Source organism: Rana temporaria, chromosome 1 (assembly GCF_905171775.1).
Source record: "Rana temporaria chromosome 1, aRanTem1.1, whole genome shotgun sequence".
Taxonomy (NCBI): Eukaryota; Metazoa; Chordata; class Amphibia; order Anura; family Ranidae; genus Rana; species Rana temporaria.
In genome coordinates, this window is record NC_053489.1 from 268,851,892 (window position 1) to 268,871,603 (window position 19,712).

Consider the following 19,712-nt stretch of genomic DNA (forward strand, 5'->3'; position numbering starts at 1 on the left):
TACATACTAAAGTTAACTTTAGTGCACACAAACACAATAAATTACACAAATTTTGGTTAAATACAAAAGATGGAGATACGACAAGTAAATACATACTGAATATGTCAAGACCCAAAATTGTTCACACCCATGAAACGGTGACAAACATAATTGTCTATAGGTGTTGCATTAAAGTGATATTAACTGCTTTTTTGGGCTAAAATAGAAAAAAAAAAAAAAAGGTAATACTTAGTTTCTCTGTGCAACGATATTGCACAGAGCGGTCCCTTACCTCCTGTTTGGCAGTCCACGGCCAGCTCTGTCCATTCCTCCCTTCTCTGGGTGACCCCTCAGCAAGCACTGTGCTAAAGGGCACCTGCTGTCAGTTTGACTGACAGCAAAATGAGCCAATGACTCCTGCTGTACTTAGTGTCTCTTGTGAAACAAGGAAGAGAAGAAAGCAAGGACAGAATTTGAGTGATGAGAGGAGTCGGGTAAGTGTTTAAGGAGGGGTGTGGGAAAAGAAGTAGTGCAGTGTTTTTTAAATTAATGCAGAGAATGCATTTAGTTAAAAAATATTTAGGCCCAGATTCACAAAGCACTTACGCCGACGTATAACAAGTTACGCCGACGTAAGTGCAAATGTGCGCCGTCGTATCTGTGCGCCAGACCACAAACAGATATGCGCCTAAAACCAGGCTACAAAACCCGCCGACGTAGCTTGCTTACGCCGGCGTAGGGTGGGCGCACATTTAAGCTGGGTGCATGGTGCCGCTCCCATTGATTAGCCATTTAAACATGCAAATGAGGGAAATACGGCCATTCACGAACCTGCGTGCACCCGACGCAGGCTACGCGAGGTGCGCGTAAGTTGTACGTCCGGCGTAAAGTTATTCCCCATAAAGGAGGTGCAACCCAGCAGCAGGCATGCAAAGGTCTGCACCAGGGAACACAAGCCGGTGTATTTTACGTTGGACGTGTGTCTGGCTGGGCGTAGGTTACGTTCACGCCGTACGCAGTGATCCGGCGCAGGGGGATGCGTCCACGTCACGGCGCATGTGCAGTTCGTTATACGTATCTGTCTGGCACTCGGCCCATCATTTGCATTGGGGCACTCCTCATTTGCATGGGTCACGCCCACTTCCACCTACGCTGGCGTACCTTCGAATCCCGCGCCACGCTGGCGCAGCGTTGGGAGCACTGGCTTGCTGAATGCATTGCTTGCCTCTCTGCGCTGCGTTGGCGTAGCGTACATTGGTTACTCTAGGGCGGCGTAATGTGCGCCTTGCTCTCTGTGAATCTGGGCCTTAGACTTTGAAAGCCTTTCCGCTGCCACTAATGTACTTTGTATGGAGATAACAATGGGGGAGGGGGGGGGGGTTTGTTACACACACTCCCAGTTGCTGCAGTCACAGAGTGTGAATTCTGACAAGCCAAATTGCTTCCAAATACTCCCCCCAACACGTGTCCCCTCCATGTATCCCAGGCTCTGAGCACCCATCGGCGTGCCCAGGAACAGCATGGCGGGTGCTGCCAGATAGAGGGGAGGGAGCAGAGTGGACGTCCATCCGCTCTCCTCCCCTTCTTCTTTCTGACCCAGAAGCGACATGTAAAATATCACTTCCTTGTCCCTAAAACAGCTCTGGCAGCAAAAGGGTTAAAGGTTATCACAATATATGCCCACAGGTAGTGTATTAAAGGAATTTCTAGGTTATCACTTTGGGGGTAACTGCAAAAGATGACTGTAGATTTCTTGCTCTCCTACCGACATTCCTGGCGATATAGATATATATATGGTGTAGTAAGGCCGCTATCTTGTATGCAGGCACCTGCCAAATGCAGTTATGTCCTTACGTATATGTACACAGATGTGGGGGTCTAACATTTCTTTTTTTTAATATGACACTATTTATATTTTTTACAAATACAGCCCCTATGTAATAACAAGTTCTCTTTAATGAAAGATCAAGGGTCTATTAGACCCCTGATGTCTTCTCTGCCTTCCACTGAAGCTAATGGAGCACAGAACATGCCACAGCAGTCTTCTCTTCACGCAATCAAAATCCAGAATTTATAGTTTGTCTGAGAGTTCCAAAAAAAGGGGGGGGGGGAGAGCTGAAGTCACACTCTGCACAGTTCAGAGAGGAGAGGTCTGAGAGCTAATTGGAGGGAAGGGACAAACTCATACAGCACACAGGAACAAAGCTGAGGCTGTCAATCTGCTGGAGATCCTCCCCTCGTCACCTTTTTTCACTTGGTGTCAGGAGTCATCATGAATCAGAAGCGATTTATGATGATTGCAAGGTAATGTGACAGCAGACAGATATGACAATGGGTGCTCTAGATTGAGACAAGAACACACTATAGCGGGGATCTTCAAACTACGGCCTTCCAGCTGTTGCGGAACTACACGTCCCATGAGGCATTGTAAAACTCTGACATTCAGATATGACTAGGCATGATGGGAATTGTAGTTCCTGAACAACCGGAGGGCCATAGTTTGGAGACTCCTGCTATTGAGGGATATGCTTTGTACATATTTCATGTCTGAGGTTTACAACCAGTAATCACTTTAACATGAAAGCCCACTGCCCACACTACACATGTAGACACAATCCCCATTGCTATAGCAACCAGGACTGTGTTTAAAATCCATGTCTACCATACATTTATAAATGGCATTAGTGAACAAGTGATTAATCTGTGGTAAAATAGTTTTTCTGTATACAAGCAGCCTGGCACCTGCATGAACGAGGCATTTGTTTTCGTGCCTACATCTACCCAAAGCATCATGCAGGTGTTCTATCGATTTGTGCCCTGTCATCCACTTCTACTTACTACACCAGAAACTTACCCTTTTCCAAATGTGCACGCTGCTCAGGGACATGGTGCTGCTTTTGTATGCCTGTCAAATTTGAAGGTGCTGGGTCTGCAGCCACTTCCATAGGCTGCCTGTGTTTTGACGATATGTGCCCGCCGTCGAATCGTGCCCGCGCATGCGCAGAATGGAAGGGCACTCCAGCTGAGTTGCCAATCAGCTGGAATGACGTCAGCATAGTGCATGCGCACATTGTAAGAGGTTTTTTTTTTCGACGGGAGATACCATTTCACAGTCACAATTGAAAGCCATGCAAAGAGCGGAGGGACAATGTAGATGTCAGATTGTGCCTCGCTGTAAACCCGTGGCGCAACAGCGAGGCACAATATGACAAATACCACGTCCCTGCGCTGTTTGCATAGCATTAAATTGTGCCCGGAAAATGGTATCTCCCGTTGAAAAAAGGCTCCTACGATGTGCGCATAAGCTATGGTGACAACACTCCAGCTGATCGGCAACTCCGTTCTGCACATGCGTGGGCACTTTTCGAAGGCGGGCAACATATCGACAAAACACTATGGAAGTGGCTGCAGACCCAGCTGCAAATTTGACAGGCAAACAAAAGAAGCGCCTTGTCCCTGAACAGCATGCACATTTAGAAAAAGGTAAGTTCCTGGTGTAGTAAGTAGTGCATATGAATGACACCAGGGCCATCTTAATGAATGGGCACACGTGGGCACTGCCCAGGGGCCCCAAGTGCATGGGGGCCCATGATCAAGGCCAGAAAAGGGGGGGGCAGGCGCTGTGTTGGCAGGGTGCACTGGCAATTTGGTCACTCATCGACAGGAGTAACAGCAATGTCATTCCTATCAGAAGTCTGGAGCGAGGGTTCAGCTTTCTTTTCCCTCCTGCAGTAGAGCCAGCACTGAGACTGAGAACTCACCTCAGTCTCAGAGAGAGGAAGGAGATGCTGCCTAAGGATGAGCTCTGGCGTGTTCGCATAGAACACGTGCAGAGCCCGCCAGGAAGTGTGCACGGCGCTGCGCTAATCACAGCCAGGGAGACATTGTCCCGATGCTCGGCTGCAGGGATCCTGAAATGTCTCCCTGGCTGTTATTAGCGCAACGCCGTGCACACTTCCTGGCGGGCTCTGCACGTGTTCCATGCGAACACGCCAGAGCTCATCCTTAGTGGGGACACCTGATGTATGGGACACGGTGATGGGGACACCTAATGCATGGGGGTAATGTGATGGATCCACCTGATGTATGTAGACACCTTATGTATGGGTACACCTGATGTAAGGGGGCACTGTGATGGGGTAAACTGATGTAAGGGGGCACGGTCATGGTAACACCTGATGTATAAGGGGACACTGTCATGGGGATGTCAATGTGCAATAGATGGGCACTGTGATGGGGGACCTGATGTATATGGGCACTGTGATAGGGGAGCCTGATGTAAGGGAGCACGGTGATGGGGACACCTGATGAAGGCTGGTAAGGGCCCTAGTGCATTACTTTGCCAACAGGACCATGATGCTATTAAGATGGCACTGAATGACACAGGTATTCCTTCCTGTCAATTCTAGCTGATGCCATTACCCTGTACTCTACCACCTGCTATTTCCTCTGACCACAATAGATTTCTATGGAGAAGTCATCTCCAGCATGGATTCATCTTCATTCCATGGCATCACTGCAATTATAGAGATTGTTTTTACATCCCAGCACATGAGAGCAGACAGCCCACACACACATACACAGGTCCAGCACTTACCAGCTGTTTGCTGCTCTTTGCACTGGCTCACCACCACTCTGCACTGCAGCTGCTCCAACTTCTGGATCCCGCACACGCACACCGCTAGTACAGGGTTCACATCAGCACATTCCACACGGGGGAAGCGGAGGCTGCAAGTCCGTGTCAGCACATTCATCACACAAAGGTAAACAAACAGCACGCTGCCTGCTTTACTAGGCGGAGCTTTCCAACTGAGCCAGGGAGTATGATGGATGCAGTATGACTGCAGTACTGTCAGCTGAGGACACCTTTCCTTCACAAATTTCCTTTTTTTATTACTTTCCAAAACATTTACTGTACTATTTCTTTTGTTATACACACTGGATATGTTTATTTTTATGTTTTTCTATGTAAACATGACAGTCATTCTCAGGATGTCTTCTTATTCTGTATGAAGACTGCACAGCTCCATTTTCCTAGAGTATATCACCCAATGAACTGCCCTCCAGGGGTGACAACTCTGCACACATCAACTTAACTACTTAAGGACCGAGCCTCTTTCTGAGATTTGGAGTTTACAATTACAAGTTAAAAACTATTTTTTTTTTTGTTGCTATAAAATCACTTAGAACCCCCAAACATTATATATATATATTTTTTACACCCTAGAGAATAAAATGGCGGCCTTTGCAATACTTTCTTTCACACCGTATTTGCGCAGCATTCTTAAAAGCACACTTTTTTTTGAAAAAAAAAACACCTTTTTTAATAAAAAAATAAGACAACAGTAAAGTTAGCGCAATTTTTTTTAATGTGAAAGATAATGTTACGCTGAGTAAATTGATATCCAACATGTCACGCTTCAAAGTTGTGCCAGCTCGTGGAATGGCAACAAACTTTTACCCTTAAAAATCTGGTTCACGTTACTGTGCGTCACGGAACGCATGCAAAATTGTGCCCGTTCCTGACACACAGACAAATGCTCTGCTCTTTAATAGGGACAGGGTTGTCTTAATGAGAGGGCACACCTGGGCACTGCCCAGGGGCCCCAGCTGCATGAGGGCGCCCTGCCCTTTCCCCAAATCAGCTGGTCCTTGAGCCCGGGCTGACCCAAAAGTGGGGCAGCCCGGGATGCCCCTCTACATCCCAGATATCCCCCCAGCACTCTGACCCCTCTACGCCCTAGATATTCCCTATCTTCTACCTACTTGATTTCTGTTTACCTGCACTGTCTCCATTGTAGGGGCCCCATAGCATTACTTTGCCCAGGGGCCCATGATGCTATTAAGATGGCCCTGAATAGGGATGAGCTCCGCCGTGTTCGCACAGTCCAGTCAGAAAGTATGCACCGCGCTGCGCTAATCACAGGCAGGGAGACATTGTCCCAATGCTCAGCTGCAGAGATTGGGAAATGTCTCCCTGCCTGTGGTTAGCGCAGCGCCATGCAGACTTCCTGGCGGGCTCTGCACGTGGACTGTGCGAACACGCCGGAGCTCATCCCTACTCTTTAACGGTGCCATATAGGGTGATAATAAGCATCCCATTAAGGGCTCATGCACACAGGCATACATAAAGCTGCGTTCAGATCAGTTGTTCATTGCATGCTATGAGCCCATTCTCGCAGCTCAGTTTTAGCATCTGCAGCATTTGACTGCGTAAACCCAAACTGGAAAAATTTGCATACATGGTCCAATTCTGACCAAACTTTTGTGCTGTTTACATGCATACGGAGTAAAGTTTACACATGTGTCTTGCCTGACACACATACTGAACCCAGTGGTGCATTGGTTTCTAGTTAGGTACCCTGGTTTCTAGCGTGTCTTGCAGCATTCCAAAGGAGTGTGCAGCCACTTATGGTCATATCCAGTGAGTTTACCTGCCCGAAATTTACCAACAGCACGAGCTGCCTGCAAACCCTCTGATAAGGGATACACTTACTCACTGGGAAGCCAGGAAGAAACATTTATGACACAAGAGATATACAAAATCTCTTCTTTCATAAAAAAAAGCCAACCTGTCAACATTTTTTAGTTCGTTTTTTAGTTGAGCTCTAAACTTTAACAATACATTTCTCTTATTTGCTCTCTTTTGGTTTGTTATTAATAAATATTTTATCACGTCTGTTTAACAAGTGCAAAAAAATAAAAATAAAAAATTGTTTTTCCAGCCAGCAAAACAGTGAGTTTGTAAATTTCTGTACTCTCTTCCTCTGGACTGTTATCAGCTAGCTTTGTTCCCAGCTATCTCTGTGAAATACAAAACACCTCCCCTTATTTTGGAGAATTTAATTAGGTGTTATGTAGTCCTAAGTTACACACAGTGTTATGTTGCTTTGACATATTCCATGTAGTAGGGTGACAAGGTTAGTCAGTTCAGTTGTCACCCCAGGATAGGAAGCATGTTAATGGCAGGATTACCAGATTTAAAAAAACGAGGTGAATAAGTAACGTAATGCAGCCAGCACATCTAAGGAACTATAAGCTGCAATACTAGCAATTTTTGTTCTCGGATTTAGAATTTCTTTACCCACAATGCACCATGCAGTGGTCCCCAAACTATTCAGTACAAGGGCCACATTGCATATTTTACACATTTTCACTTGCCGAAAAAAAATCACTTATTCATGCAAGATGTCAGATGTAAGGGGGAATATGATGGGGAGAGGTACAGGGGGACACTGATGGGAATACAGATATAAAGGGGAATCTGAGGGAGACACAGATGTAAAGGGGGAATTTGAGGAGGGCACAGATGTAAGGGTGAACTTGCATATGTGTCCTCGTGTGTCCCCATCAATATGTCCCCCGCATCTGTGTTCCCATCATAGTCTCCCCCACATCTGTTTTCCCCATCAGAGTTTTCCCCACATCTTTGCTCCCATCAGAGTCTCTCCCCTAGCTGTGGGGCAGATACAATGTACTAGCTGGCGAGATGTAGCCCTGGGGCCAGACTTTGTGCTGCCCAGCTGCATTCTGAACACAGGAGGTCTTCCACTTGGCACCAGCCCCATTTACATAATGCTTTCCATTTACTGAATGAATGCAAAACATTCTCTTATTGGACGTGGTATCCAGCAGCTGACCTCCTGTGTTCAGAATCCAGGAGGTAGCTACTTTGCATGGGACCCTGAAGCAGGTCATTGGAGTACCAGCATCTACTTTAGTGGTTTCTGGGGGGGGGGTTAGCCAGGTATGGTATTTACATACAAATGCCGGCAACTCAATTGCTTCTTAAATCTTCATTGAGCACAAACAGCAGTGCGACATCAAACGCTAACATGTTTTGGCAAAAACGCTAACATGTTTCAACAAAAGCCTTCCTCATAACTACGAGGAAGGCTTTTGCCAAAACATGTTAGCGTTTTGATGCCGCTCTGCTGTTTGTGCTCAATAAAGATTTAAAAAGAAGCAATCGAGTTGCCGGAATTCTTTATGCAATTTTGATGTTTGGGGCACAATGGCCTGAGCACCATTATTCAGCTCATCATCCTACAAACATGCAGTAGAGCTTGGGTGAGTTTTTGTCTATGGTATTTACATAGTTACCTTGGTCCAAGCTGGACCAAGGAAACTACAGTAAAACCTTGGTTTGAGAGTAACTTGGTTCGAGAGCATTTTGCAAGACGAACAACATTTTTTAATAAAATTTGGCTTGATATACAAGCGATGTCTTGATATACAAGTAGCGTCATGTCACAACCAAGTATAAAAGAGAAGAGAGGAACCTCTAAGTGTAGCAATATGGTTACATTTAATGAAGGTACAACATTTAGCAACATATTGCTACACTTAGAGGCTCCTCTCTTCTCTTTTATACTCTGTAGCTCCTGCTGGATTTTGCTTCTAATCCCCTTGTGGAGGCTTCCATTTGTGGAAGGACATTTTATAGTTACACAACCTGATCACATTGCTATAATCTTTTTATATGGACTATAAACTGAAGGACCTATGAATAAATAGTTGTGGAACGAATCATTTGAGTTTCCATTATTTCTTATGGGGAAATTTGCTTTGATATACAAGTGCTTTGGATTACAAGCATGTTTCTGAAACAAATTGTGCTCGCAATTTAAGGTTTTACTGTATGTATAAAATATCCATACCTTGAACTGATCCTTATACATAGGAGGGGGGTGACTGGGGAAATCTGTGGCTGTAATATTCATTTTTTGCAAAGAAATGCTTTTTATTATTATTGCTTTGAATGAATGAATGAATGAAAAAATTTATATAGCGCGGCACATGCGAACTGAATCGCCTCTGGGCGCTTGTTGTTTGTGTCTCATGCCTATCAGAAAAGCAGGGTTTTGATCTGCCTTCTGAAGGACAGGTGGTTTTGCTCCAACCGAATGCTGGTTGGTAAAGCATTCCAAAGCCTGGGGCCCTGGAAAGCAAACCTTCTTTCTCCTTTGGACTTGTATTTGGTTTTAGGAACCTTGACCAGATTTTGGTCGGTGGATCGCAGAATGCGGTTGCAATTGTGCGGTTTGATCTTGTCGCATAGATATCTAGGAGCCTTCCCATGGATGCACTTATGTGTCAGGCAGAGTGCTTTAAATGCAATTCTGTCTTTCACTGGCAACCAGTGAAGGGATCTCAATGAAGGTGAGATTGATTCCCAAGATTTTTTCCCAGTCACCAGTCTGGCGGCCGTATTCTGTACGACTTGAAGACGAGCGATTTGGTACTTGGGGAGCCCGAGGTAAAGGGCATTTGCATAGTCCAGTCTGGAATTCACGATTGTTCCCACCACGACTGCTACGTCTTCTTTGGGGATAAATGGAATCAGTCTGCGTAGTAGGCGCATCAAATGGTGCGCCCCGCTGACTACTGACCCTATTTGTGCGTCCATTGTCATGAAGGTGTCAAACGTGACTCCCAGACTTTTGACTTTGGAGCTAGGGGAGATGATTTGTCCCAGGATGGGAGATGGTGTCCAGTTTGTTGTCGGTTGTTTCTTCCAACTGGCATCGAAGATAAAGAGTTCAGTTTTAGCGCTATTGAGTTTGAGATAACTCTTAGTCATCCAGTTTTCTATTGAAGAGAGACATTTCTCTAATCTGAGATGATGATCCTTTTTATGGCAGATGCGAAAATACAACTGCGTGTCGTCTGCATAAGAGTGATAGAGTAGTTCTTGGCTACCGATAATATCAAAGAGAGGACGAAGATAGATATTAAACAGCACCGGTGATAGGGGGGATCCTTGGGGGACCCCACATGGCACCGTGCGTTTTTCTGAGGTGAAGGATCCCAGTTTCACTGTTTGTGATCGGTTTCCGAGAAAAGAGGAGAACCATGGTAAGGCATCTTCTGAGACTCCGGCGACTTCTGTTAGTCGTCTCAGTAGCAATTTATGGTCTACTGTGTCAAAAGCTGCGCTTAGGTCCAGCAGAACCAGGAGACACGATTCTCCTTCGTCTGCGGCCTCGAGCGCATCGTCCCATATTTTCAGTAAGGCCGTTTCTGTACCGTGTCCGGGACGGAACCCGGATTGAAATGGATCGAGTAGGTTGTGGGTGTCCAGATGCTGTTGCAGCTGATTTACCACCACTTTCTCCATTATCTTGGACAGAGCATTTAGACCTGTTATGGGACGGCGGTGAGTTGGGTCCATAGGATCCAAATTAGGTTTTTTCAAGATCGGCAGGATTGTGCCCTCTTTCAGCAGGGAAGGCACTATGCCTTCCTTAAATGACTGATTTATAAGCTGCGTGATCGGAGGCGCCAGGATGTCGGCACATTCCTTCAGTAGCTTGGTGGGAATGATGTCATTGGGTGCTGTGCTGTTGCGCAGTGCACCAATGAATTTTTTTGTGGTATCGATGGAGATGGGTTCCAAAGTGAACTTAGTTGATTGTAGAGGCGTTCCGTCGGTGTATTGATTGAAGAGGGGGCTGAGTGGAGTATTGTTTTGCCGAATACTTACCCGAATTTTTTCAATTTTGTTGATGAAGAAATCCGATAGTTCATTGCAGAACTCTTGGGTGTCTGAAGTGGGAACTTCAAGACATCCCGGATTCATGGTCTGGGTGACCATCCTGAAGAGTTCGCGTGGGCGATTCCTTGCGCTGTTAATTACCATAGAAAAGTGCAGTTTTTTGGCTTTGAAAATTTCCTTGTGATATCGTGTTGTTACTGCTTTGTAGAAGTTGAGGCGGTCTTCTGAAGGACTTCTTTTCCAGGCGGCTTCCGCCCTTCTGCGCTCTTGCTTCAATAGCGACAGCTGGTTATTGAACCAGCTGGACTTTTTTGCCCGGCTGCGGAGTTTGCGCTTTGGTGCTGCTAAGTCGGCTGACTGTAGCAGAGCTGCATTTATGGCATCCAAAGTATCTGAGGCTGCTAGCTGAGGAGGAATAGCCCCAATTCGGTTTCCCAGGGTAGATCTGAAGAGTTCCGAGTGGAGCTTCTTCTGAGATCTAGCCCAGTGTGTTGTCACCGGCTTGGGTACTTTCATGACTAGTGAAGTTCTGGGAATTATGAAGCTAATTGCATGGTGGTCTGTCCATGGCAAAGGTTCATTTCCCAAAATGTTTATTTTCAGATTTTGTCTGAAAATTAGGTCGAGTGTGTGACCTGAGGCATGCGTGGGACCGCATACAAGTTGCTGAAGTCCTAATCCTTCCAGGTGGTCGATGCAGGCCTCCGCGATGGGATCCTGTGAGGAGTTGGCCCACAAATTGAAATCCCCGAGCAGCAAAAGATGATTGCTGTTAAGGGAGTAAGTGGAAATGAACTCCGTTAATGCTGGAATCAACTGCGATTTGGGCCCAGGGGGCCTGTAGCAGAGGAGAATGTGAACGGTCTCCTGAGAGTGAGCTTGAAGTTGAAGCGTAAGGGTTTCCATAAAAGGTAGAGGATTTTGAAGGACCGGTTTAGTGATTGCAATATGCGACTTATGAATCACCGCCAGGCCTCCTCCTCTTTGCCCTATTCTATTTTCCGTTAGGATGCGATAATTTTCTGGCACCAATTCTCCGAGAATGGTGTTGCAGTCGTCTGACAGCCAACTTTCTGTAATAAAGAGGCAGTCTAGATCGTTTTGTAGTAAGAAATCATGGATTTCTGAGCGGTGTTTAACTGCCGATCTAGTGTTAAGCAACGCACATGATATGTGCTTGAGCTGTGTTGAATGGTTGAAATTTTTGATGATCGATCGTCGATCGATTCTCAAAAGTTGATCCGATTTTAAGGCTTTTGTGGTGACGGCAGGTAATATTGTTGCGAATTGTCTCAGACCCCAAATGGTTTCCGCAGAGTATCTCAATTTAACCATTGTTGCCAGTCACCGTGAGGGGGGGTGCGGGTGTTTGGTGAGAGAGGATTCAGGGAATCCTCGCTCTCAGCAATCCTTGGTCCAGAGGAAGGCAAAAAAACCCTGGGCAAGCTGGCCAATGTGCTGCGGCAGGGAAAAAAATTCCTTCCTGATCCCTAAAGGCGATCGGCTCAAGCCCTGGATCAAAGATTGATGACTTAATGAGGGGAAAAGGGGGGGGGGGGATGCTGGGTGTCACTGTTGCTGGGGTGCACCAAGATGGCCGCCAGGCAAAGACACAGGACCCAGGCTGGGGGAGCAATCAGGTAGGTAAGAAAATGATTCCACCGATCTGGTTGCTAATAGGGGGGGTGGAGGGGACCTCTAGGGGTGCAGGGGCGATAAACAACGAAAACTGCACTGTTGGTGGTAGGTGCAGGGAGAAACGGTCGGAGCGCCGGTAGGCCGCGGCTGAAGCCGCGGACTTTCCTGAGGCGCGGCGGCCGCGAAAAGTAGCAGGCTGGCGCGGGCGTGTAAAAACGCCAAAAAGCGCCGAAAATACACCCAGGGGGGGTGTCTGGGGGCAACCACAATCGTGGGTGGCCGTGCGAGAGAGGATGCCGAGAAAAATAGAGAGCCGCAGTGTGGGGTCTGTGTGACGGCTGCCCTGAAAAGGACGGCCGTCAGTGGTTCCCCAAGATGGTAGGCCCTGAGAGAACAGGGTCTTACCTGCGGAGCAGGAAGGAGTCCACGAGGAGAGGAGAGAGCTGGATTCCTGGTTCCTAGGTTCCTGGTTCCTAGGAGCTGTTTCTTGTGCAGCACAGGTAATGGAAAGTCTGCCTAGTCTGCCTAGTTTCTGACTGCCAGGTCTGGGTGGGAGCAGGCTCGTAAGCGGAAGGTCCGAAGCACCCTACTCCACCTCTGACACTGACTGACTGACTGACTGACTGACTGACTGACTGCTTTATGAAGAGTTTTCTTTTTCTTTTACTGCACTAGCTTACATCACTGCATAAAGACAGGTCTATAGCTATTAGCAGCTTAGTATGGAGTACTGTTCTACCATTTCCTTTAACCGTCCATCTATTACACTTGTGAGCAGTTCCTACTGTGAGGCAGCACTGCGCATTTTCCCTCACAACGATGCTCCTGCATGCTCCCCAGCAGGAATCTCATTTTCTCTATAATACAGGTCAGGTTTCTCTTAATATGTTGGCCAGATTTCCACAATATTATCAAAGGGCTTATTTTTTTTCCAATATGTGTAGCCATTTAACACAGCTGTAGCTTGTTTAACAATTTTGAGCACTTACAGTGACTGTAAACTTTAACTGATCAGTAATTCACTGCACCGCATGGAATGGGGTCATTTGTTTTCCTACCTTAAATCGTGGAAGCCCATGAGATCAGTTCAGCTAAATAGCCACTATAACTGTATGGAGTAGAGAGTCAGGAAACAAAGCTTGTGTGTTATGTGATTTGGACATCTAACCGTATAAGTGAAGGTTCTGCATATGATGCAAAATTCCAACCTAGTAAGACAAATTCAGGAAATTTAGGAGGAAAAAAATATTTTTTGTTTGAAAAGATAATTGGCGAGGGCTGATTTTAGCAGTCTGAGCACTCACAGCTGATCTCACCTTAAAGGAGTTATCGTTGCAATGTTTACCTACCAGATATAAAAAAAAACATCAAATATTCCAGCTGTGCAATGATAAAAAAAATAGATTAAATGTATTCTAAATACAACTGATGTAAGTATTACATTTGGTTGAGTGTTAGCCGTACACACCGTAAATAACAGCTTCCAAGCAGAGATGGGGCCTGCTTTGAGTACTTGTGTACCTCTGTATGCCAGCTCAGGGTTGGTTTCCATTGCCACCAGTTTCCTCTGGGATCTGGTGGTAGTTCTTCAAGAATTTGTCCCTGCCACACGTGCCAATAATGTTATCAACACTAGCCCAAATGCTTGCCTGAATTTGGCATAGGTAGTTCTTAAAGAAACTACCAACAGGAAACTTAAAAACAAGTTCGTATGGGTTACCTCACAGTGCCTATTTTAATATACCAGCATAAATAAGGCAATTTAAGTGTTTATCCGCTTGCCGACCGCCGCACGACTTCTTACGTCGTCAGAATGGCACGCCAGGGCAAATGGGCGTATATATACGTCCCCTTTAATTTGCCGGCCGCATGGTCGCGCGCGAGATCCGTGACTGTGCCCGCGGGACCCACAGACTCGATGTCACCTGGTGTCCCGGGATCAGGTCACAGACCACAACATCTCCCCATTCTGCCTAGTGACATGTCACTGATCGTCTGTTCCCTGTCATCTGGAACAGTGATCAGTGATGTGTCAGGGCAAGCCACACCCCCTAACAGTTAGAAGCACTCCCTAGGTCACACTTAACCCCTTCAGCACCCCCTACAGGTTAACCCCTTCACTGCCAGTGTAATTTTTACAGTAATCAGTGCATTTTTATAGCACTGATCGCTGTAAAAATGACAATTGTCCCAAAATGGTGTCAAAAGTGTCCGATGTGTCCGCCATAATGTCGCAGTCATGATAAAAATCGCTGATCGCCGCCATTACTAGTAAAAAAATATTAATAAAAATGGCAAAAAACTATCCCCTATTTTGTAAACGCTATAACTTTTGCGCAAACCAATCAATAAACGCTTACTGCAATTTTTTTTACCAAAAATATGTAGAAGAATATGTATCGGTCTTAACTGAGGAAAAAAAAATGTTTATATATTTTTTGGGGATATTTATTATAGCAAAAAGTAAAAATAAAATTGTCGCTCTACTTTTGTTTATAGAGCAAAAAAAAAAAAAAACGCAGAGGTGATCAAATACCACCAAAATAAATCTCTATTTGTGGGGAAAAAAGGACGTAAATTTTGTTTGGGAGCCACGTCGCACAACTGCGCAATTGCCAGTTAAAGCGAAGCAGTGGCCTGGTCTTTGGCCAGCAAAATGGTCCGGGGCTGAAGTGGTTAAAGGCAAGAAAATTGCATAATTTCCAACCATTTTAACTGACAGCTTAATTTATCCATTTTCTTTTTAGGGAGCTTCCCACAATGTGCTTTAGAAGCTGCAGCAAGTCAAATAAGGCCTTCTCATTTCCTGGCTGGAAAACCCCCAGCATCATCCAGATCTATCCTCCCCCAGCATGACTGTCCTACTCCTGTCCCTTTTTATTCATTTATTTCAGTTCTTTTAACCATGGAGGCTCAGCCTCACATGTAGGTAGGGATTACCGATACCATATTTTTTTTTGAGTACCAGTACATTTTTTATAGAACTCGCTAATACCAATTTTCCGATACCTACTGCAACTGTTTTGTTTATACTTCAGCAATGGTACAAAGCATTGAAAAGTATTTTTATTTAATTTTGCACTTTTTTCAATGTTTAAAACATGTAAATATATGTTAAAGGTGTAAAAATACCAACGAACACAGCAAACAAAAAAAAAAGTTTTAAATTATTAATAGTTTAAAAAATAGAAGTGAGCAAAAAAAAAATCAGCAGGAAAATAATAATTAAATGGAGGAGAATAAGGGGTTAATTAAGGCTGATAAGAGTAAATTAAGGCGTTAAACAGAGGAACATTTAATAAAAAAACTTGACATGTTGCTTTAAACTGACTTCATCTGCAGATCGAAATTCATCCCTTTGATCTGTAGATGACGAAAGACAGTAAGATACAAAAAGAAACAATATTTATTTTCATCTTTCGGTTGAGCAGCTGAGCATTGTTGTTGTTAAACATTAATTTTTTATTTTTTGACAGTTCCAATTGCCGGGACTTCAGTTTACAGCCCAGCTGACAACAGGGGAACCCCACTGACATGAGTCATTCCTTGTTAAGGACATGGCGGCCCCACTCCTTAAAGAGGAAGTAAACTCCCCTGGTTTTATGATAAGGTTTACCTATAGATACTGTAAATATCTCCTAAACTTCCACCGTTTAGGGGATATTTACTGATGATGTCATTGGTGCATGCGCTCTGAATGAACAGCTGCCCATGCCGTTTCTTCATGCGCAGGAGTGACATTATTGCAGCTCCGATGTAACAGCTGCTTTTTTCGCTGTCTGTTCCTTTTCAAAACAGGCGCTTTCAGCGTCGTAATACGTTAAACACATTGCCTGGCGCCGCGATGCGTTCCAGCCCGTAAAGGCATTGACTTGGCAAAGATTCTCCATTTTATTATTGTCAGCCGTAGCTTGGCCTACGCTACAGAGATGGGTGTCATTGCTCCCCATGCCGGAACACCGCTCCAGCCTCAACTACTCCTTTAATGCCATCTGCATCTACTGCAACTCGATGCCATTGCTGGGGACAACCTTTCAGACTTCCCTGCTGAACATCCTTCACCACATGAGCCCTAGTACCTATACTGAAGCCTGCAAAACGGATAAGTAGCTATTGTGTTACTTGTAGTGCTATAGCAAGATCTGCTACTTATATACCAGATATACAATTGCTATTGTTTATCATGCCTTCTGTTGATCAACATCTAGGACAGGGATATCTAATTAGCGGACCTCCAGATGTGGCACAACTACAAGTCCCATCATGCCTCTGCCTCTGGGTCCCATGCTTGTGGCTGTCAGTCTTGCTATGCCTCATGGGACTTGTAGTTCTGCCACAGCTGGAGGTCCGCTAATTGCATATCCCCGATCTAGGATATACTGTTGTGTTAAAGGACTGTCTGCTAAGGAATATCTTAAAGCGACATCTACACTCTAATACCCTGAGCTATATTCACCTCTATTATGTAACCATATGTAACCAATAGTTATTACTGCAGCTCCTAATTACTATATGTACTCTCAAAGTACCTGAGCTATATCCAATTCTCATATGTAACTATTAGTTATTACTACAGCTCATAAATTACTATATGTACTCTCAAAGTACCTGAGCTATATTCACCCCTCATATATAAATATTATTTGTTACTACAGCTCCTAATTATTATATGTACTCTCAAAGTACCTGAGCTATAATGCCTCTCATACGTTACTATTAGTTGCCACTACAACTCGTGTATTACTACGTATACTCTCAAAGTACCTGAGCTATATTGGAATAGACAAGTGGGTGACTAAAGCGCTAGCCAACAGTGAAAATTAAAAGTGACCAGTGAAAAACAAAATGCTGCTCAAATCTAAAATGTGCTAACAACAAAGGTCTGAATAAAGAATGATGAGCGCAAACTGAAAATCTAAAAGTGAATATAAAGACAGTCCATAGGGGACTGATAACAATCAATAAAGATATGCAGTGAATTCAAAATTAGTGAAATAACCCAAAACTGATAATAAATCCAAAACTAAAAGTCCAAATATATAAATCAAAGTTTGGATAAATCAATCTAGTGTGCCAGTGATAAACAAAACTTCTGCACTTCAGGCATCAATGTGGACAATCTTGATAACTCTTTGCTTAGCCTGGGCTCACAGTGCGCTTACCTCCAGACACTAGGTCATGCGTGTCAACGAAATCCTCCCAAAACTGGAACAGAATCCAAACAGTGGGTAACACGTGTTGCACGGAATCTTCCCAGTGCTGAGATAGAATCGAGGGGCGTTCTCTGTATCCAATACCAGTATAGGTCCAGGCGCAACGAAGTCGACTCCACAGGATAGCCACAAGGTGTATCAGGAGCAAATGTAGAAATAAAAAGCTCTCATGGTGAAGTATGCAAGCACTTTAAAATTTAACAAAGGTAAAAATGTGCGTACATTGAAAAAACTAATAAAACGCCAAACAGCGGCACTTCCGGTGGACGGTCAGGGTGTCACGTCACTTCCGGTCACATCTAACCTTATGCATTACGTCACGACACGTGACTTCATCGGAGGTTGAAGCTGAGCTATATTGCCTCTCATATGCAACTACTGGTTGTTACTACAACTCATATTACTACGTTACTACGTGCTTGACAGAAGTATAATTACTTATAGGCCTTGTCCTAACTGTTTGAACATGTTCCCTCTAACTTTTCTATGCTAGGGGTTGATGCTATTTCATAGCATCTCCCTTAGTGGCCTAATACATCCCTATATGCTCAAAGTGATATGATGTAGAGAACTCCCAAACTCCTGTTGTGAGGAGTGACGCATGATAATCACTTGCATATAGAGGTGTATTGGAATATTGACCTTGAGCTATAATTTTAAACGCTAAGCTTTGGTCGCATGTTGTAATGTGTCCATGCTTAGTAGCTCAACGCCTTTCTTTATGTGACACAGAGATGATGTATAGATCCCCCAAACACCTGTTGCGAGGAGTGATGCCTGGGGCCCAATACTGAGTTGTTGCATAGAGAATCGCATTGAATTCCTTGCTAACCGCAGTTGTGGTTCACTCCATTTACCAGTGCTGTTACATCCGACCACTCACAGCGACTTAGCCCGCGAACCTGTAGGAAATACCGGGGAAGATGTTGGCCGTCTCAGCGACGTGATGGCGCCACTACGTGGGCTTCGTTCTAAGGTAAGTATTACATAATGAGCTAGTGTCGCTATTGCCACTGTCAGCTGAAAGAACCAAGCCTGAAAGGTATCAGAGGTATCAGAGCATTTGCACGAGTACCGATACCCGTGCAAATGCTTAGTATCTGCACTGATACCGGTATTGATGCAACCCTACATGTAGGGATTGCCTAGGTCAGTCTGTACAAAAATGCAACCTGCCTAAGAATTCCCAATCCTGCAGACTGACATGCACCCATCAAAGCACCTTAATATTTGCATAAATCTTCCCAAGAACCAGCCCACTGCTTGCATGTTTGCTATTAATGCTATTAACTATTGAGGCAGGGTGGTGTGATGTTTTCAGGAAGTTATGAACAGAACCCTGCTACCCCCCCAGTCCTCCACCAACCATGATCTGCCTGCATTCTATAGCAAACACAGGGACCCACATAAAACATCACTGGGTCAAAAATATAGTATGTAATCCAAATGTTTATGTTTTAATTATAAATCTCATTAGCAAATTTATGACAAGGGAGGGATTATTCGAGGGGAAAGCAGAAAAAAAAGCAGATTATACTTAAGCTTTAAAGTGATTGTAAAGGAAAAAACACTTGTTTTTATTAAAATAATAAACATGTTATACAGTATATACTGTCCCTCCTCTGTGCAATGGTAGAGTGGCCTAGAATCTCCTCTTCTGGTTACCCTCGTTAGTACTCTCGGCATCTCCTCTGCTCTGTGCGCCATCACAGGAAGCCACTTCCTATGATGGCACACCTTTGGGCTTGCTCCCGAGCCGGGCTGTGTGTGTCTGTAGGCATACAAAGCACTGCTTGTCCCTGCTCACTGCTCCTTACTACAGGATTTGATTAACAGCACCAGGAGCCAATGCCTCCTGCTGCTATCTCTGTGCCTGTGAGGGTGATATAGACAGATAATTGGAGTCTTTTAAGCTTTACAAGCAATATCAGCACAAAGTTCATATTTTTTTTTACCAGGCCTTAGACTAGGCCGCTCTCCCCCCCACCCCCCCCCCCCCCCACTCCCAGTTCCAATCCGATGCCGCTCGCCTCGGCTCCTCACCTGCAGGGCCACGGTCCGTCGGTGCTGGTCTGCTGGCACTCTCAGGTGGTGAGGTGACTATCCCCGGAGTCCGGACCGGTGGTGGTGGAGTCAGAGTCTGCCCGGAGCCCTGGACTGCCCCCCGCGCGCGCTCAATGTAATCTCATCTCGGTAACGCCGCCCAAGTAATGGGAACGGCGTTGCCGAGAGGGAAAGAGTAATCTGATAGATTACTCGTTCCCCTTAGGAGGCCCATCGTTACATAACAGCGTTTTTTTAAACGCCGTTACTTACAACACTGGTGCTAATAGACTGCAGGAAACTAGAGAGAAAAAAAATGTAGGAGATTTGAGTGTAAGTAC

At 45.0% G+C, this 19,712-nt stretch overlaps 1 protein-coding gene across 2 annotated transcripts in view; it reads right to left on the reverse strand.

Moving 5' to 3' along the window:
• The window catches only part of LOC120941932 (aminopeptidase O (putative)), a 525,264-nt gene extending 520,602 nt beyond the window's left edge, over nt 1–4,662 (reverse strand). Inside the window, exon 1 of one of the 2 annotated variants that reach the window (XM_040355486.1) lies at nt 4,577–4,654. The gene's annotated coding sequence lies outside the window, so the exon portion shown is untranslated. Of the gene's footprint in view, nt 1–4,576 lie in introns of both variants that reach the window. The other variant, XM_040355487.1, reaches the window with a different exon arrangement.
• Nucleotides 4,663–19,712: the final 15,050 nt, after the last annotated feature.